General features: G+C 32.4%; 1 protein-coding gene across 12 annotated transcripts in view; it reads right to left on the bottom strand.

The window, feature by feature from the left end:
- The window catches only part of LOC142345573 (putative G-protein coupled receptor No18), a 280,348-nt gene that overhangs the window by 153,964 nt on the left and 104,284 nt on the right, over positions 1-22,100 (bottom strand). The gene's annotated exons all lie outside the window — the stretch shown is intronic.

Below are 22,100 nucleotides of genomic sequence, written 5' to 3'. Positions count from 1 at the left end.
CACACGGGGTGTAATTGAAACCAAGGGTAAATACACAGCGGGGTGCGCAGAAGATGAGAGAATAAAAAGGGGGAAAATTTTGGGGGCAAATTTGAAGCTGGGTTGCTTTCATAGTGATAAAAAAGAAACCCGCTTGAGTCGGTCTGTTTAATTGGTCATTATTGCTACAAGCGTGAACAAATTTGTATAATGGCGATTTGAAATTTAATTGTCAAAAAATTTTCATGTTTATTTTTTCTGGTTGTTTATGTGCTATTGGGCGAGACTTTGCAAAAAAATGCTTTTTTAATTTAATTTTAACGGGTTTTTAAATTTTCATCAAAACTATCAATTTTGTTGACCTAATTAATATAATAACCTTTATAAATGCAATTTTTTACTCTAGATATGATGTTGAAAAAAATCGATATAAATTATCGAACTAAATTATCAAAAAAGCAATGATTATTTATTATTACTACTCAATTCAATTTATCTAAATTATAACTCAATTCAATTTGTCTAAAACTAATTATCAAGAACTAAAATCAGCGTTTGTTTAGTGATAAAACAGAATATGGATTAGACTTTTGAAATGAAATTTAGTTTGAGATAGACAATATCCAAGTCGCGAACAAAGCGTTCTTTAAACTCTTAGAAAAACAAAACGGTTTTGACTTCACATAAATTTAATCCTCGCCGATTTATCTGTGAAAAATAATATCAAAAGTGGCGCCGTCAATTTGTTACCACCTGAGGTCTGAATAAATTGGGCAAAATTGGGCAAATTCTGGTGATTGGGTTAGATTTGGATTAGCCAGATTAGCATCTAGGGATTTAACCCTCTGTTCCTCAAAGATCAAGGCTTTTTGATTTCACCCCACAAAAGAGGGTTTAAAAGAACTTACCTCCTAACCCTCTAAGTGCACTCTATTCCGCGTTCAATCTCGCCCAAAATTTAACCCCAAAAATTGGCTCCTAATTTTTTTGAAGATACCCAAAAATTCAATATCAAAAATGATTTTTAAACTGAAGGTAAAAACACTTTATCTCGGCCCTGGTTTAACCCAGCAATTAAATTATGTCATAAACCAATAGTTATAACCTCTTATCGAGCTGATCGTGACATTTTCGACCACCCTCAAATGACTGAAAATTGCGATTTAATTTGCATATTTAATTCTTCTTGATAGAATCTTGATTTTGAGGCATTTTGATGTCATTTCGTGTTTCAAAACCATTTCAAATGACAAATTTGTGTCTATGTAGCTTGTTGATAAACTGCTCTTGTAAATTTGCATAATTTGTTAAGTAACATATAAGTCAGGGCTTTAAAGATAAGAGGGCAAATTTCTGTTCTAAATTTGAAACCGATGTTCTCTTAGTTTTTGAGTCAAAAAAACTTCATTGGACTTTGGGTTTTAAAATGAAAAAGGCAAAAAAAGGTATACCGAGTTCGGATTCATTTGATCAAATCGTGTCCGGACAAAACAGTCTCAGACAAAACAGTCCCAAATTGCAAAACAATACAGTCCCAGACAAAATAGTCCCAATTAAAATATTGCAACAATTGTTAATATAATCTACAAACAATTAACAAACATGATCTATGAGTTAAGCTTCTGAATGCATTGTTTTTGATTAAATCCTAAACAAATCTAAACATACAAAACTTTTCTTCATTTCATGACTATTTGAGGCAAGCAAAAACTACAGAAAGAAAACATTGAAAATCAGAATAAAAAAACGACCTTTCATTGCTAAAAAAACGAAGCAAGAAATCACTATAACTCTCCTCAACAAAAATTGTTGCGAAACACTTCAAAAGAAACTTGAAAGTTTAAAAAGCATGAAAAACTTTAAAAGCATGAAAATTTTACCACGACAATTTCAATAATTTGTCAGCTTATTGATCCCAAACGGTAACCAGTTCAACGTAAGCTGAACGGCTGCAACTCTTTGAGCCTCTCTATTATATCACAGTTAAGGTGTCACATTTGAAGAACTATCTTCACTGATCAATTCTTTTTTTCAAAGCTTCAAAAAATTGATTGAGCGCTATTAATCTTTTCAAAAAAAACTTTGATTGACCAAATCTGAAAAAAGTCGCTGATCGATAGAAGATTAGACCAATAGTCTTCTTCAAATTCTTGCGGATAAGCATCAACAATACGGATACAATTCAGGTCATTTTGGATTTTCCTTCAACTAATGATGTGCTTCTTGTTTTCAATGAAGTCAATGATAATTGAAAAAGTTTTAGTTCCGGCTGCTTGAATTTTAAATGTCAACTATTTTTTTTAAAAAATCTCAAAACGAAAAAAAAAATCGGAAATTAAATGTTCTGTTAGCGAACAAATAATTGAGACTAATGATAATATATAGGGAAAACGTTAGATAAATAATTTTTGAAAATTGTGTTTTAAATTTTTCGAAAAGAGGTTTCTAGAACTATTTTTTATTTGTGAGTTTTGGTCAATCATTATTCATGGAAAAACGTGGTTGCCGAGAATGTTTTACATCTCTTAAACTCCTGTTAGAAAAAAGATAATATCAATTGTTGCAAAACATCTATGATTATTCACTTATATATCATAAAGCTTTTAAAATTCATTACTGTATAGCAACTGTTTCTGAACAGTGAGTAGAAAAAAAATTGCGCCAGTTCTGCTATCTTCGGTTATCTTTCTGCGTAAGTGAAATTTTGTTGTCTGTTTTAGAACAAACAAAATTCAAGAAAATGCTGGATTCTTAAATATGGGAAAGAACCCCGATCGAGGTTTTCCCAAAAATTAATGTAAGATTAGCGTTGAATAGAGGTGAAAAAAAAAACCTTTTTCACCGCAAAGCGCCCGCATCTTTTAGCGTTGAATGCGGTGAAAGCAGTGAATTTTTGTAAGATTTGCGGTTTTTAGAGGTGAAAAATTTTTTTTCACCGCAGTTACCCGATTTCTTTCAAAAAAGAAACTGCCATACAGGGGTTCGAACCACTCACTTCCAGCATGAAATCCTACTTCTTATTCCACTGCGCCATCTGTCACATACTCAAATAATATTTCCTGTGAATGTAAGATAAGCGTTGAAATTAGCGATGAATATTTGTAAGATATGCAATTTCAGCTTATTCTGTAGGTGACGGTGAAAAAAACTTTTTCACGGCATTCTGCTGGTAGCGCTGAAAAAAATTTTTTCACTCTTAAGCGGTGAAAAATTTTTTCACTTTAAAAAATTTTTACAACCGCATTAATCGCATTGAGCGCATATCTTACACATTTTACTCAATTTCACCGCAAATCTTACATCTTTTAGCGACTTGCGCTTACTTTTTAAATTGTTGACTTGTGGTAACTTTGTGTTAACTCAAGTTGCTTTTTTTCTCAAGCAGAACTCATACGGTAGCAAAATGAATTTACTCAAAAAACTGCAAGCTCCCTAAATGGATACTTTATCTCTGGAAAAGTATTCACGGAAGTCTGAGAATTGCAGAATCACACATGGAAGAAAACTGACAAGCCGAAAAATGACATGAATTGATCTCTGAATCAGTGCTAATTTGCAATTAAATTTCACTTGCGCAATGCTAATGTTCGGCAGGGGTAACTATCTTTTGGTGGCAACCAATTTCAACAATAATCATTTATTTTAGTTTTTTAGTGGTGCTGCATTGCGTTTTTTTTTGCTCGAGCAACCATAGCTTCATAAAGACCTAATATTAGACAATATGTCGCCGCGATCATTATGTAATAAAGAGATATTCTTAACCTATAAAAATTAGTACTATTTATTTCTGGGGTTTTCTGAGTTTAATTGGTTTTTCTGTCAAATACTGTCTAACTCGAGTATTTGTTCACCCTACTTACGTATCTTGAAAGTTTGTTTCATAATGCTCGCCCGCCAGGGTTCAAAAAAACTATAAAACCAATGCTGGTTAAAAAATTAACAAACGTAACTAGATAGACTAATAATAGCCCTTAAATTTTTTTGAAAATAGACAAGTTATAATTGAACAGCTGGAATATAACAAGTCAAGTTGATCAAACGACTTTCAGCATATAAAGTTTTTTTGAAAATAAATAAACAATATTGATGGCGTGACGCTTAAAACAAATTTTTGGAATAAATATGACGCCTCGTGAAAATAAATAACACAAATAAAAACTAATATCAGCTGAATAGCTGAATAAGAGAATGAAGTAGATTAAACTAATATTTTCACTTTTTTCCTAGGAAATTTTTCCCAAATTGATCCCTTTTCGCCTCAGCCCATAATTCCATGGATCACAAGCTGCGTTTCATTGTTTATAACGATATTATAATAATTTCTGAGGCGGCGAATTCCCATTAAAAACTATTTCCTTTTATAGCACTAGATATAGAATTCGTTATAGCGCCAGACCAAACAACAGATCAACATATAATTTTCTTCCTGGAGGAAAATAAATCGTTTGTTTTTAAAATCGACAACTTTTTGGTAACTTAAATTTAACATATATGAAATCTAATCTTTGTTATACCAAAACTGAAACAGCCCTGGTGACGTACATTTATGTACATTGTCGAAGTAAATTAGAATAAATCAAAAATTTATTAAAAAAGAAAGAAAGTGCTGTTTCTTTTTGAAAATAAAAGGCAGAAATTATCTAATCTGAGAACAAAAACGTTACATTTTAGACTTCAATTTCAGTGCCTCGAATGTTTTTTGCTGTACCGCTCACAAGAAAAAAAAAATTTTCACTCTTTTTATCACTAATTTCTGAGTCCTTTAATTAATTCACAAGTTTTTAAGTTCAAAAGTCAAAAAAGACATCTGTTTCTTTTTATCCTTAATTATTTGTTCACAAAAGAAGGTTGAAAAAAAGACCAAAAATCTGGTTTCAAAAATATAAAACTACTATTTACCCACCCCCCCCCCCCCTCCCCCATTCCCCCACCTCCCCGTCAAACCGGCAAGGCTTTCACGTGTATGCTTCAATGCAATTATCCAAAAACATAGTTGCCCGTGAAATCAAAATATTAGACTGCAGAAAAAACAACAAAAATTGTGCAATACTACTGAAAATGTTATACTTATATGGTTAAAATCTGACAATAATGATAAGAATTTTGAAATTACAACTAAGAAGTTGAACAAGCTTTGAAATTTTATCATTAGATTGCATGGCTCAATTTAATCATAAATGCAGTAGCTTTTACAAAGCTTTTAGAAAACAACAAACGGAAAAATTGAAGTTAATTATATGGATAATCAGATTAAAAAGCTATTGCGTTTTCTAAATCAGTAGTCGTCGGTTAGTCTACGATTGAAGAAAATTGAAGATACATTTTTGCTGAATGAATATAGTCGGCACCCACAACAAGCCATTTTGCGATAAACTCCGACGAAATAGTCGATTAAAAGTTACAACCATTTATAGCATAGAAGAATAATAAGGCGATAAGAAGGGCGCAGTATTCTTTGCTCATGAAGCAACGTTCCTAGTTTAAAACAAATGAAAAGGTCGGTGTGTGTTTATGCGTATAATTAAGGGTATGTGTATGTGTATGTCTATGTGTACGTGTATATGTGTGTGTTTGTGTGTATGCGTATTTGTGTGTGTATGTGTGTGTGTGTGTGCTTGTTTGTTTGTGTCTGTGTTTGTAAAAAATTGACTAAGAAAATTTTAAAGAGCGATTTAATATTTTCTGGGGGAAACAAAATGTTGATATCACTGGAGTAATGAAAATTGTTGACCAAAAAAGTTAATCTGATAAAAAATAGGCTCTCAGTGACAGATTTTCTTGTGCATTTATAAATCGCCAAGCGCTGTTTTTCTTATTTAATGCAACTTTTTCTGGAAGCAACAAAAAGCTAAAAGATTCAGGTCAATAATTAGAAGCTGATATGATGTGGGAATCGTATAAGCAGCTAATAACAGATCACTATAGCTCTTCTTACCAAAAACACCCACTGAAACGAAACATTTTCTGCTAATTTTCTCGACAAACTGCAAGTGAGTTAAAATGGCATTCCATGCTGGAGAACAAACAAAACAATAAAACAGACAGTACAATTGCGAACTCAGGTAGAAGTGCTTTCGATTCGGTAAACTGTGTGATAAATTGTGTCTCGAGCAAGTCAATTTCTGTCCCGTTTTCTTTAGCTGCGAACGAATGTGAAAGTCTCGTCTGAGACAGCTGGTATCTTTAAATCAAAGACCACTCATTTTCTTCCACACTCCGTTGTTTTATCTTTTCTAACAGCCAAAACAAAATTAATCCTCTTTGCAAAAAAGACATCAAAATTTTTGGCACAACTAGCTTCAAACTGTTAAGATTTAGACCAAACAAACATTCGATTGACGTCTTTCTGGCAGTCTTTAAAAAAGTTTGTTAAAGACTACAGAGCACACCAACTTGTTAAGTTATGATCAACAGAGTAGCAAAAACTAGTCTTTTGAAAGTGACAACTTATCGTCTATGTAAATCAAAACCGGAGTTAACAGAAAACAATTCCTTGGCGAGCACACTAGATAAAGGCCCAAGCTCTGAAAAGTTTACAGTGATATAGACTCCATATGAGCTATCCACCAAGTGTCTGCAAAATAACTATCAAAACTCACGATCTGAAATAAGCAGGCCAATTTACTAATCGGGGTCATGTGATTGACAATATCAAATGCTCTACTCGATTCCAGGTATTATAGCAAAACTTGCTCTCAATTATTGTCCATTTCTGCATCACTTCCTGATTTATGAAAAAAATACGCTGTACTTTAATTGAGTGACTGTGTTAAAAATCGTACTCAGTAGAATTAAATGTGTGTCAGATATTTGAGTGAAAAAAAGAGACCTTTCATAGAGAAGGAAGAGCAATGGTAGGAAAGTTTTGGGCAATAATTTTCAATGTATTACTTTTATCCCTTCTAATGAATAGGTGTTACATGAGCACACTTCCAGAAAGAAGGCTATCGGGTTGTTCTTAGGATAAAACTGAAGGAAGAATGAACAGATGGTGGTAGAAGTTCCGAACAAGATTTATAATGAGAAAGAGGATTGCTGCCAAAAGCTGCAGTAGTACCTCTAGTACGTCTATTTAATTTGCAGAGCTGAGTTTTTGACTGTTAAAAAAAGTTCTGAGAGAAAAAATATCTCAGTTAAGTTCTCGAGCTAAATGTCAAGAAACGTTCTTGTTTCTATAATAGACTAATTTGAAGAAGTAGTTGAAATGGTTAACCTTTTTGGGTAACTGTTGCAGCTTCAGCATCTTTCCAATTGACTTTCAATGGTAAAAAAAACTATACTGCTACGGCGTTTCAATAATTTGAACGCATCCTTTGTTTGATAAGAACTTAGCGGAGCTCAAACAGGAGGCTTTGTCTTGCTTGAAAATTCATTTTGAAGATTTGTAATGGCTGTGTGACATGCTTTCCACCTACTTGCAGTCTCCAACTTGTTCAGGTAACGGACGGTCAATTATGAAAAAGCAAAAGAAAGACCTCCACTTCTTGCGCTTGATTTTTAACGAAGAGCGCAGCGCATTATGAAAACTTATTAATTCGAGACACTGAAAAGACTGATTTGAGAAGAGAGTTAGTAGACAATTTGGCCATCGACTTTTGATGGTTAGAGACTTCAAAATGGCTGTCATGTAACACTGCTCATAAAATGCTCGGATAGAAAATGACATAGAATACAATCTGCTGAGTAGGATAGAAAAAGCGGTTTATGATACCAATATCTCAAAATAAGCAGAACGAAAGCCGGGCCTCCACTTGAAAAACGATAGCGAAGTCCACAAAATTTCCATGTTTATGAGTTGGTTTTTGAATAAATTTCTCCAATGAACATTTTCCGGCAAGCAGTATCTGGTCTTCGGACCTATAAGACTTCATGAAGTCCCAATTCAGAGAGGCTAAAATGAAGTCGCACAAAAAAGCCGTATGTAACACTCATGAAATGATGTTCCCAAAATTATCCAGGACAAGGTGTAGTTTTTCTGTGGCCTGCAACTTTGATATAATATTTGGAACCAATCAAGAGGTTAGAAAAAACAAGACATAGACCTAGAAAAAATGGCTTTAATTTAGTTAAGCAACTTTCGTAAAAGTCTCCAACCCGAATATAAAAAACAACGAGTTTTTTCAACTGAACTACTGATTGCCAGATTAATTCCTCCAAATTTCACTTTTTGCGGGATCCCAGAGATCCCAGCTGGATTTGGTAACGAATAATATAGCCATGTCTTACAAACTTCAACTTGGCCAAACCCGGCTTTTTTCGATTAGAAGTTAAGTCAAAATGAGATCTCTTCTCACCAAAATTATGCGCTCAACGTTCAACTTTAATTTTTTTGATCGGAGTAAATGCTCTTTATTTGCACTTCTTTCAGTCAGTTTTTCTTCAGTTGAACGTTGTGCTTTCGACCTAAAGTTGACATTGTGCTTCTTGTTGTTTTTTTGTTAGGTCTAGGTCTACGATTAAAATCAGTTAAGAAATTGTCTCTTTAAATTTTTGCATTTGCTATTAGATTTTTTTGTGTCAAATTGCTCTTTGCCATCAAGAAGAAAAGCTGTCAGCCATTTTCAACTTGCTTTTTTCCATTGCCTCATAAATGAAATTTGTCAGAATTAAGATCTAAAGCACAACAAAACCACGCAAAAATCTATGGTATCGTGTTGATAAATATTCCGACAAATGAAAAGATAACTTGATTTTCAAGGGATCTCTTCCTTCCAAATCTCAAAACAATTGCTTTTTGGTAATGATTGTTGTTCACGAAAATAACAACATTTAGCATCAAACTTCAATTGTTTTCAGATTTGGAAGGAATTCTTGAGAATCCAGTTTTATTCTCTTTTGTCGCTTAACATCTTATCAACACGAAGGGAACTGAAACTGACATAAAACGAATGTGCATTAATTGTAACCAGTGCGTTACTTTCCGAGGGAAAGGAGTCGAGTTCGAATCATGCAAAAACTGATTTCATGCAAAATGCCAATGTATCACCGACAAGGTGTATGAAAACTTGCAAGAATGTTTATAGATCTGTTCGTGTTGTGCACAATAAGGTACAACAGTGGACAAATAGGAGTTAAAACTATTCAAGAGGTATGTGAACGACATTGTGTGGACTGTCAAGGGGACTCTCTGGAATACCTTGAGCCTGCAAGTTCTGTTCACAGAAACTTGCAATTCACTCTTGAGACATCCAATGGCAATGGAGACCTGGCGTTCCTAGATGTGAACATACACGTAATTTCTAAAAGAAGAATTAGCTTTCATTGGTATCAAAAATTGACTGACACCGGCATAATTTTATGTTTTTGTAGTTATGCACCATTACAACACAAAAAAATCTAAATCAAGGAACTCTGCATTGATTTTCATTGCAACCAGTGGCTGGCACTCCTCTAATTTAGCTTTAAAGAAATCAGGAGATCCGGACTGAAAATCAGTGTCCAAATAAGTGATCTTCGAGTATTTTCAAGTAGACGCTGGATGAAATAGCCAAGAAGGAAGTGGTTACAGCAAACCCCCAAATATAAATAACAACTTAAAACGATTTTTTTTGTTCAATACAGAGAGACATCACTCAAACTTTTGCTAGTAGACTGAAAATTCAAAATGTTCATATCATTTTCACAACGAGGAAACTAGGAACTTGCATGCCCACTCTGAAACCATCTTTTTTGATAAAAAAACTGACATCGCATGTGGTAGATAAAATTACATATAGTGGATGCAGTTCCATCTATGTTGGCAACAACAGCCGACATATCACCATTAATATTTTTTGGCATCAAAAAGATCATTCCCCTGTGGGACAACAACTGCTTGAATGTTGTGGTACAGCTCATCATTATGAATGGGAGATTTGAGATGTGTGTTACGGGTTAAAAAACAACTGACAATAAAAACGATGTACGTCAAAAACCTGTAACTGCAAGTAAAAACGCACGACGAGTACCCGTGCTGGGAATTGACAATGAAGTGTAGGTTCAAATGCAAAACATTTGACTTTTGAAATTCAAAAATTAGTCTGGTAAAAATTAATTCAAAAGTTGGTTAAACCTAACAAGTAAAAGATGACAACCGATAAGAATGAAAGTAAAAACTCTTTTTCAGAAATAGAAAACAAAATACCCGGGTAGTTCAAAAATTAATTCTTTGAAATAATTTTTCTTTTGAAATAATTTCTCTTTTGAAATAATTTTGGTGTACAAAAAATAAATAAAATGGTATAATTGTAATTTTAAATGCAAATCATTTCAAAAATTTGTTGATAATTTAACTCATTTCGTAAAAGTCATTCAATAAGATCAAAGACAAGTTTAAATACCTTGTAAAATTATGTTTTTATTTGTTAAACCTGACGTTGAACGCAATTTGCAAAAACATTGTTTTTTTAGATCAATTATATTTTTAATTGACAATTCCTTCTTCTCTGCAGGTTTATCAACCCGTTACCATACATTTTTGTGTGGTTTTCAAATTCAGGAAAACAGAAGCCAGAGGGAAGAATTCTTTTGCACTCATAAGTGCGCAGAAAGCTCTACCAATTACAGGACAGTTTTGTTTTTGCAGCCAAAATCTCTCGATAAAATTAACTTCAAAAGTTTGTGCTCACGTAGGTTTTGTATAGTTTCCGTTTAATCGTATGATTAATTTTCCGTTTACCATTTTAACCGGTAGCAGCGAAACGGCCGCAAAAACGGTCGCAAAAAACGGTCGCAAAAATTTCAACCTAACATTCAGTTTAGCAAACTAGATTCTAACTAAAATTTATATCAGGCAAAAAAATGTGAGAGCCGTAGAAATCACTCCAAATTTGTTCGTCTTTGAGGGGAAAAGGCAAGGAAGATGGCCAATGATTATCATAAACCAGTTCATTCAAACCTTACCGTAGATCAGGGCTAACCAAACAAAAAATTTGGTTCTTTCATCAAATTAACGGAATTACTACTCAATAAATAGCAAAGATTGTTATTCAATAAGTTAATCACCAGAAAATTGACACATTTCCCCATCTTAAGGATAATTATTTCAACCTTTGCAAAACTGGAATCCAATTTTCCTTTTGAAATAATACAGAAGGCTAACAACTTAACAACAAGTTAATCCGAAGACTCAAAAACTAAAATGACGTTCCTTTTCAGTTTTAGGTGAAAAATTTATTTTAATTAAAACTTGATAAAAAATTTTTACTACGAGTTTTTTTTACCTAACTAGAATTATCAAAGTTTAAACAGAATAATCTATCCGTCAGAATAAAGTGAATATTATCTGAGCAAATCGAAGAACAATACTTAGGATGAATGTTTTGTCTGCAGGACACCTAACTAATCTATATTGTGCATGAAGTCGAATTTAAGTATAAACAAACTGCTGAAAAACTGGGATTCCAATTTCTTTCTAAATGCCTCGTAATGTACATTTATAAATCCATTTTAGCTCGACAAACATTATTTTTATATGAATAAACTCTACCATCTACATATTTTTCATTAAATTTATGTGGCACAATTTTTCCAAGAAGTTATTGGTCTGACAATGAACATTAATTTGCTTGCTTCTGTTTTTATATAATCGCAACAAATATACAGTTTTCATTGTTATAAGAAAAATTGAATGTTAAGGAATCTGTTTTAGAATGTGGTCGAATTGTTTCGTTTCATTAATCGTATCAAAAATTAATTTTTTTTCAGTTTTATCTGGAGCTGAGCTAAGGTTTCACAGCCTTGTAGTTTTAGCCAAATATCTTATCAAACCTGCACAGTTAAATATCACAAATTATTCCAAATAATAAATTAAAATTTTGATTATTTTTCGAAAAATGAAGAAAACAGAGCTCATTTTTCAATGTATACTTTATCCTATAATTTGCTGGTACACAAGTTGTAATAAGTAAAAAAAAAGTTTTTGAAAAAACACGTTTTTTTGTTAATAAAAATTTTAATTTTGGATGTCTCGTTTTATTAAATAACAACGGATACTCTTTAAATTAAGACACCTCTGTGAAATTATAAAGTAGCGCAACATCGGTAACAGCTTGACGGCTACACTAAGAAAAATTGAATATCACTAACTCACAAACTAAAATTACTTCTAACGAACGATTTGATAACACTAGTAATAAATGATAAAGCTCCGGGTCGAAGAAAAACAAAATGAAATAAACATTGGCGCTACTTTTTGATTTGGTAAATCAAATTCGAAAGATTTAACTTTTGTTTTGTTTATTGCAAGAAAATAACTAACAGCCATTTTCATGAGAAGAAAATATTGCAGCGGCACAAATTTAGCTCAAATGAAAAATGATAGCCAAACTGCATAAAAAAGATGAAAAACTATTTTCTCTAAACAAATTCTTACCTGTAATCAATAATTTCTTCGCTATTAATGGTAGAAATTTTTGTGATAATTTTAACTTTGGAAAGTTTGGGTTTGGGGACAAAATTTTTGTTCTGATAGTTCTAATATTTTTGCAAAATTTGCTGGAACGGTCAAATAAACAAATAAACATGGTCCATATTTCACCACCCAATGTTTTCTAATGGATATGTTTAACTTTCCTTCGCTGGATAAAACACCCCAGCAAGGTAAACATTTTTGCAAAAATCCATAGAAATAATTGCGCAAATTACTTTTTTCCCTTGTTCAGATACAATAAAGTTGTTGATTATTCTAAAGCCAATTTCTAGGTGGGCTATAGATAATTTTGCTTGGGATATTTCAGTGAGGTTGTAGAGCAAAAAATGAATACAAAATAATTAGCAACTAAGTAAAGCTCAGTTCAGTTCGGCCATAAAATTAAAATGGAAAAAAACTGGGAGCAAAACTGGAAATTAAAATTGTGATATCTCAACCTGAGACCCAGTAATGACCCGGGTTTTACCACCCTTCACAGGTAAACAGGGAAAATTTGACCTTATTGTATTTGCAAATTTCTTCAATTACTTTTTGGAAGATACGAAGATCATTAATATTTTGGTTAATCTTTGTCTGAGATCTTAATTTAAATTTGCTGCTTTTTAACAAAATTAAACTCTAGTCAGAAGTATTATAACCAATTCCTGCCCGCCTCCCACCAACCCCCCCCCCCCCCCCCCCCCCCCCCCCCTACTCAATTAGTTGTTGCATGTTTTGCAAGCTGCAAGCGCACATGCATATTATCACACAATAACAAATTGCAACAAATCGGCAACAAATTATTTGACTTCAAGGCCGACTTTGTGCGTCATTCCTGATTTCAAAATTTCAACTACAGCAAAGTTGTTGTGAAATTTTTCGTAATCACAACAAAAACATACGTTATAAATCTAAAAAAAAACGATTCAGAAGAGATTCTTTTGATGATCGTAGTTTATGCTAGGGATAATTTTAAAAAATTTAACAAAAAGTTTTCAACTGCAATTATTTTTAAAATAGTTTTTACTTTTTATACAAAACCAAATTATGAAAATGTCACAGATTTTGGAAATCGTATAAAATAATGAAAATTTGCCAATTTTCACCATTAATTTTCCTGAAAATCACAGCGAGACAGCCTTGATAAATGTAGAGTCACGACAAAAGGTTGATGTCAGCTGAGCTTCTAATAGGTTGTTGTGTTGATTTCTTCCTCTATGAAGTACAATTTTATGTTTTGTTCGTTAAATTTAGTTGAAAGCCGTAAAAGACGTAGGTAAACTCTAATTGAGATTGAAACTAAACTTATCTTAAAATTTGAGTTGAGAAGAATTTCGAACAGAGTTTTTCAAGTAATTTTGCTTCTTAAGTTGCTTCATAATGGGTTTAAAAATGATTTTATGAGATTCATTTATATGATGTAAATTTCAATGCTTCAAAAGCTCAAATAGAATGAATTCACACTTATATACTAAGAAATATTTGATACACTTTTTGTTTCTAAAAGATGTTTCTTCAAACGGCGAGTTTTGTGGTCCAATCAAAAAGATGAACAGCGTATCAGATAAACGCCACCAGCGCAATTAGCCGACAAACACAGAATGAGAACTTTAGCCGACAATTAACGCAAATTTCACTACTAGATTAATTCTGAAGCTCTGATTGGCTATTTTAAAACGGTATATCGTAAGCGTGCAAATATACGGTACGGTTTTTATCAACTAGAGTAAGGAAGGTATATCCTTGTTTACGCCCATTAGGGGGCTGCGGCAATATAAAAGCCGAGTGGAGCGCCACCCGACCGCACACCAAAGATAATAGTCCACCAAACTACTGAGTTTTGAACAAGCGATGTTTTTTTTACTAATGATGGTAAAACGGAAGGCTGAATTTCCCAGTTTTCCCTTGCAGACTAAATGCCTTGTCGGCCAAAAACCCTAGCACCATTGTTTTGGATTGAAGTTCTGAACTAAATTATATTTCACTATTTGAGAATTTTTTGTCCGCTTATCAGCTCAAAAACTGCTTATACATAGACAAATAGAAATCTTTATATGCAATTTCGTGAAAGTTTTTTTTTCATTTACAGTTAAACATGGTGTATTTAGACATTGTTAGTAGTGATCGATAATCCTCTTGAATAAACAAAAAAATTAAAAAAAACTTTTTGTACGATGTCTTAAAAGTTTGCCTTTTTCGTTTCAAAGTATGCATAATTCTTTGCAGTTCTTTTATTCTCAAAGAAGTGTTAAAAAGACATTTTAGAGGCGAGAAATATAGTATATAGTATTTCATTCAGCAAACGACGATATTATTGCGACGATTCAATTACAAATTCCGATTAACATTTACATGGAAAGATTCGTCGTTTTTCTTTTAAAAAATCTACTGTAGGAACTATAGGGTCTGTAACTGCAATAAGAATAATTTCACGAAAAATGTATTAACCAGCAAAATTATTGAAACATTTTTTCCACACGTACGCTAAATTGGTTTTAAATACGCAATACAAATAGCATTTAAAGTAAATTATACTAAAAGTTTTTAATTTTATTCAATATCAGCTATATGCTAAAACTGTATACATTATAAATCAAAATAAAATCGAAGATGCGTTTCCAAAATAATGGTCATAATTTTTTCAAAATTTTCTCAGTGAAATGCAATACAATGACGCAAATTATTTTTATCTACAATGCAAAAGTTCAACAACAAAAATCGACTTCAATTTTTTCAAATATGAATACATTGGTAATACTGAAATTGTAGCGCTGTCTAGGTCTGTTATAACCAGTACTAACTAGAATATAATAAGTTAGTGAACATCTGCTGTGTTGGTTGATCTGATTTAGGAGATCTAAGCTTGTCTTACTTTTTGTTCGCTCTATAATAGCCGATGCAGAGATTTGTGGAAAATAAAAGGAAAAATAATGGAAAAACGGGAAAACCGTTCTAACACAACTATGTCAAATTTTCCAGTCGCCTTTTTACAGATGATAAGGAATAAGGAATATGAATTCAGTTTAACATAAATTCCCAAAATCGACTTTGATTTTTGTAAAGAAAAATAAGACGCACATTGCTTTGAAGCTGAAATGTTTGTTTTTGTACTGAGTGAGTATTTAGAGCTATGAAGATTGTTGTTTAAAATTTTGGTGTATTTCAAAGAAACGTTTCAATATTCAAAGTTGAATGGTGTTATATAATTTTCTGAGAGCTTAAAATCTTTTTTAAAAAAAAAAACACTTTAATGTCTTGCGTAAAATGAAAAAAGAAGAAAACTTTATTGTCTTGCGTAAAATATTGCGTAAAAGTTGACTTTTCAGATTTTGAACTCAATATTAATTTTCGTTTCACCATTATCCTGTATAATGCAGAAAAATTGTAACTTATACTAGGGTGTAAAATTTAGACAGAAAGTAAATTGAGGTTTCAAATAAAAGAACAGAATGAATAAGCTGAAAAATTTCCAATAAAAAAGAGCATTCAATGTCATTTCTCAATCAAACTTGATGGCTTTACAACAGTTTTCGCATTTGATTTATAGTTTCCAAAGTGCCCATTAATATAATGGCAAGCACCATGAAGGAAAATAGCTTGTTAGTATTTCAGTTAATTATAAAACAAAACTACTAAAAAGCGAAAATAAAGCCTCGATAACAAAAAGTACTCAAGTTGTAAAAATTACTCTAAAAATATTTTAAAAAATGAATGAAAACGAAGAACTCTATTAAGCAATAACACGATGTTAATAACTGTGGTTGATCAAAAACGAAAGTTAATCATGCAAAAAAGTGATTTTGCAAAGTCTTGCAAGTGACGGCTTATCTTGTACGATCTTGCTAAACAAAGTGAATCTTTCAAGACCCGTGCAAAAATTCTGCAAGATTGACTTTGACAATCAACCACATAGAAAAACAGTAACAATATTTAATAAAAATAATAATTTAATTAGATTTAAAAAAATGTGTATTACAAATCACCTGACAAACTTACTAGGACATTGACCAGATCATCTGATTTTCATTTCTTGGTCAAGTGTTTTTTTTTTCAAACCAATACTGCAAAACAAAGTCACGTGAACTCTTCCACGACAACGTTACTCTGGCAAGATTCTTGCATGATTAAGAGAGAAAAAGAATCGGCAAAAAAGATTAGAAAAGATTACACTAAATAAACAAGAGTCACCAATTGTTTGAAAAATATTACATGATTTCAATAAAGAGGCTTTTTACTCACATTCCTTCGCATCGCATTAAAAAGAAAAACATTATTATGATAAACAAAAAAAAGTTGTGAACAATTATATGAAGTAGGTTCATTTTCGCACAAAAAATTGTAGCTGCTACTGATTTCTAGACACAAAAATTACCTTACCATGTAGAAGGTTGTCGCATCAATGAACGCAGCCTTAAGGTATATGGCCGTCAAAAATTCCGAGTACTGTTTAAAATTTCTTTGATTAACTCCAGAGACAATTTTTTACTTACACTTACTTCAATCATGAATACTTTTTAGAAGTATAATTTTAAGAAAAATTTTTCAAACAGAATGAATTAGCAAGGAATGCTTTCGATAGGCAAAATTTAATGACACCTTCTCTTTAAAAAAATGAGAAATGCACTTCCATTTTAATGATGTTTTTTATCCTTAACATTCCTGATTGTAATTCGACAAAAAAACTCTGATTGACTGGAAGTGGAAAAAATGCAAAACATTTTTGCTATTGTCTGTTTTAGCGGTTTAACCTGGGAACTAAGCAACTTTGAGCGCTAACTTGACTTTCATTTTTATCAATTTTATTTCAGATGTTAATTTTTTAAACCCAAAACTTAGGGTTAAACCATCTGCAATCAAGTTGTAGAACTTAAGTTTTAAGTTAGAAAAGTTACAAGTTTCACTTATTAACTTACAAAGTTTACAATAGCTGCTAATCTGCAGTTTTTTGGCATCATTATGAGGGCTATAACTGCATCATATTAAAGTTTAATCAGTGAATAAGATGATTTTGCAGAGGGCATGCCGAAATTTTCAGCTGCCTAGTTTTATTTTTTTAAAAAAAACAACACCAGAGAGTTTCACAATCAAGCTAGCGGCTTGACTTTTCCTCAGGTAGCTCATTTTGTGAATTCATTCTAATTTATTACCAAAATATTACAGCCGAATTTTTCGCAAAGAAAAGCAATGAAAAAGATGCTTTTCAACTGTTTAGTAATGTTCATTTTTACCGTGTAAGAGCCATCCAAAACACCTTCTATTTCAGTGATTAAACTTTTATTTGATGCAGTTATAGCCCACATAATGATGCCAAAAAACTGCAGAACAGCGGCTCTCTTAAAAACTGGAAGTTAGGGAATTGAAATTTGTAACAAAGTCATAGAACTTTGAAAAGCTGTTTATGCGAATATGTCCACCTTGATAACATAAAGATACTAACCTCGAACGAAATGCTCTCGAACGATTGAGGAGGCTACAGAAGCTTTATGGATGAAAATGTCTGACTAGACTCGCACACGTGACCTTTTTTTTAAGCTTCGGTGACATTACCCACTACGCTACGCGTGCTTATAATCGGGTTTATTTTTGCAAGAGACCTAATTTTCTAATAGCGGAATTCATAAAAATCAAAAAATCGTTCTTGGAAATTTTACCCACGAATTGAAATAAAAAAATGTTCTTAATAAAACGGCTGAGTAAAAAACAATTGAATAGAAAAGATACACAGGCATACATTAATTGTTACAAACTTCGTTGCAGAGCAATTAATAAACTAACATCGGCTGTTTTGGTACCTCTAGGATTGTGGTAAAACCTTAGAAGATAGCTTTAGAGCTGTGTAAATTACTTTTTGCTCACTTGATCTTATCTGAAAAGGAAAAAAACTTCTGGCGCGAATTTGATATTATAATATCATGAACTCTATTTGTAAAGATGGGTTAAAAAAGAATGAATTAACTTGGTTACCATGACTAGGTTTACAAAACAACAGATCACCAGTTTAATAAATCAATTTTCAACAGCTCGTTTCTGTTTTCCAGATAAGAAATATATGTTTCTATTCTCCCCACTTTGCTCAGGTAAGAATAAAAACTCAAATATCTAATTGGTTTATGCGAGTCATTTAATGATAGAACTCTGCACTTATCAGGTACAAGCATCTGTTGTCATTAGTTAGGCGAAACGGGTAATTATCATATTTGGGTCCCCACGCATTAATTGGATTGAAAGCTTCTTGGGATTCGTATTCGTTTCCCCGAAAAGAGAATAATAATTGCACTCATTAATGAAAATTTGGAAAATCTTCAATTTTGCCTTTTTTAAAATAGATAAATATATGACCGCACTGAATTTAACACCCTAAGAAAACTGGAGTTAGATAGGCTAACCTTTTCAAATGAAATTAAATCCAAAAAAATTCTTCCACAAAAAATGATGTGGTTAATGATTTGAATTATATTTTAAATGCACCAGTTGCTTCTCATTAATAGGGCGGCAGTCTACAACTAAAAATAAAAAAAAATGCGAGCACGATTCCAAACATTTTTCCCTTTTTCCTTTTTATATGCAATCGTCCTGAATTCATTTTTTTTGCTAGCTTTGTAATAATCTAACTATCTGAAAAAACTAACTAAATATTCGACGGAATAAAGACAGAAAACTTCACTTAATCTAAAAAACTTACCCGATATTAATAAGAATATATTCCGATGCGTCAGTTTCAAAAACAATTTCGAATTCGAAACTGTGAATTCTATATTTTTTTGATATTTTCAACTTTTCACGAGATGGAAATATTAATTTTTCGAATATGTTGATTTGAATTGTCTCAAAATTTAACCTTGCCGTCAGCTATGTTCAATCCTTTGTCGAAACGAGACATGAAGTCGCTGAAAACAAAAATCTCATAGTCTATTGATACTGAACAGATTTGGGGCGGAGAAATTATTTTATAAAAGGATAAGAACAACAATTTAATCCGAAATTGAGACAAGCAGGATTAGACGGACTTTGTATTGAAATTAATTACATGATGAAATTGTAATCCCAGTTGAATTCAAATCTCGACAGCACTAGACGGAAAAAGAGACACGAGCACTGCCTTTTTAAGGCTTGCTTGATCAGTTTAGAAAAGTTCACAGGGTTTTAGAATAAATTTTAAACTCTTTAAGAATCATATGTTCTTAATTTATAGAGTTTCAACTTGGTATTCTGTGAAAGAAATTAAGATCGAATTTTGACTCCTTTTTTGAATGAGTAAATTTACATTTAAAACCAGGGGTTGAGGGTTTTAAGTTGATCATTTTTAACGACAATATATGTTTACTTCACAATCCAAAATATTACAAATGAGAAAAAAAAACATCCAAGTTGAGCCCCTTCGACAGATACAAAAACTATTGTATTTCGGTACTATTTTGGAAAAATATTTGCAAAAAAGTTTTTCTAATCGAGTGGGAGATCTCTGTGGGAGACTTCTGAATCTTCAAGGCAGCAAAACTCAGTAATTATTCAGTAAATGTAACAACAAACCGAAAAATGACAAAGTCGGCAAATATTACTACAAAATTTAACCATAAGCATCTCTCAGCCTTTATGATTAAGATCAAGAGCGGAACGAAATGGTGGTTATTAAAAGAGCTTTATTTAATATACATAAATTGTTAACCAAATAACTTAGACGCAGATAATACAGTTACAAAAAAAACAGCTCTTAATCGTGTGCTTAAGAATTCGAATTACCTATACAAAACTGGAAAAATACTGCTATTAAGAAAAGTTTCATTTTATTTTATAACCAGAAAGTTTTTTTATTTGTCAATCAATCCACATAATTCAAATATTTCATAGAATAGAGTATTCTTCATGAAATGTAAATCGGAATAATTTGATAGCAATTAGATTCAAACAAATTTTGCGCAAAATGATACGTTTGAGACAAAAAGTGTTAAAGGAAAAAAACTCCATCGATTTAATCAATTTGAAATAATTTTAGACATTCATTTTTCACGAAACTGTTCACATTTACTTTTCAAGTTTTCAAGTTTAACTTCCATGATACTCCCACGACTCATTTAAAACCTATGAAAAAATTTTTTAGACAAAAGTATAGCGTGTCAAACAATGCAAAACATATGTGTTTCATAATCTGGTTTGTTGAAAAATTTGAAGCACTATCAAGCAAATAGCTTTGCTGTTTAATTGACGTTATTTGACCAATGCAATTTAAAGCAATTTTGCTCTAATGTCTAAGAAACGATTACAGCATGCGTTTATGTTGACAGTCCCAAGCAGCACAGTTATTGAAGCGTGTGCATCGCTATCGTCAAGTAAACAACCACGACAAATTTTAACCTGAACCATTTATTTTCAGCAAAACGTTTGATTAGCTGTATATTCTGTATGAAGAGCACATCTTCAAGAGCTCATCGGGATATTTTGCCTGCATGCTATAACAATTGATACTTTCTCCTAATACTACCCTTGAAAAATCGCGCTGGACAATTGTAAATTAAATTTATTGATATTGTTAGGTTATGGATTTTCGCAAGCGGAAAAAAAAGCGTTTTTTACTAAGAAAAATTATTTTCTCAAAATGAGAAGAAAACAATACTGATATTTTACAGCAGAATTTAGAGATTTACAGGAGAGATCTGATTATTCGATTAATATGATCATTAGATTTTGGAGATGAAAAAAAATCAAAAATCAGCTGTATACAAGCCCATTATCATAGCGAGAAAGTCAAGATGCAAAACTGTTCTTAACACCATGATTTATAATGGGGTTCGCAAGGGTTACCTAATATGGTTTGCGTCTGCAATTTTTCTTGAAATCAATTGAAGGGGGTACCATAGATAGTATGCAATTAAACTTTTCTAAGAGCTCCTACACGTTTGCGGTGGTATCATAATCATTCAAAACATGCGGGGAAAATTTTACATTAAAAAATTTCACTCAAACAATAGTTGTCTAGATTCACCACTTTGAACCGAATATTGATTCTAAGCATCAAAAACTGACAATTCATCTCTATCAATTTCGTTACTAGAGTCTAATTAATCTTGTCTCAGTAATCTGGTGGGTTGAAATTTTTTTCTAATGATTTTGACTAGGTTCAAGACTATACTTGGATCGAAATTCTAACAATCTCACTCAGAATTGAGCTGATTGCGTAGAGCCTGTTCTCATCAAAACTGTTCTGAATATTTCAACCTAAGATACGGGCAAACATTCCGAAAATATTTCGGCTGTCATTTTGTCAGCAGGCACGTAATGAATTGAAATTGTTCAACCTTCCGTTGGGTCCCAAATGAAGTGAAATTTTGTCTCAATGTGCCTGCTTCTCTTGTGCATTACTGAGTTTTGGCACAATTTGATACAAATCTGATTGTCCTCTCCAATTTCTATTGGATATTTTTGTTGGATGCTCCAAACCTGTAGAAGTTGTTTCAGATACAATGCTTCTTGAACTGCTGCTGCTATGACCTGATATTCTGATTCTGATGGAGAAAGACTTCTTCTTCCATTGGTGAGTGCAGGAAAACCGTCTTGGCATCAAACTGCTGCATCAGATGGCCTCGCTTCGCTGATAGTTGAAGTAGGATCCTGAATTTCTCTGGCTTACAGGTATGCGCAAAAGTTTCGAAGGTTTCCAGTCCGTCCACTTGTTTGAAACCCTTCGCTGCATAGCGTGCTTTGTGTTTGTCGACTTCACTACTAGCTCCCAATTATA

This window comes from Convolutriloba macropyga, chromosome 9, assembly GCF_964194025.1.
Source record: "Convolutriloba macropyga chromosome 9, txConMacr16.3, whole genome shotgun sequence".
NCBI classification, from domain to species: Eukaryota; Metazoa; Xenacoelomorpha; order Acoela; family Convolutidae; genus Convolutriloba; species Convolutriloba macropyga.
Note: the sequence above shows the minus strand (reverse complement) of the source record. Positions and strands in the feature narration are given on the sequence as shown.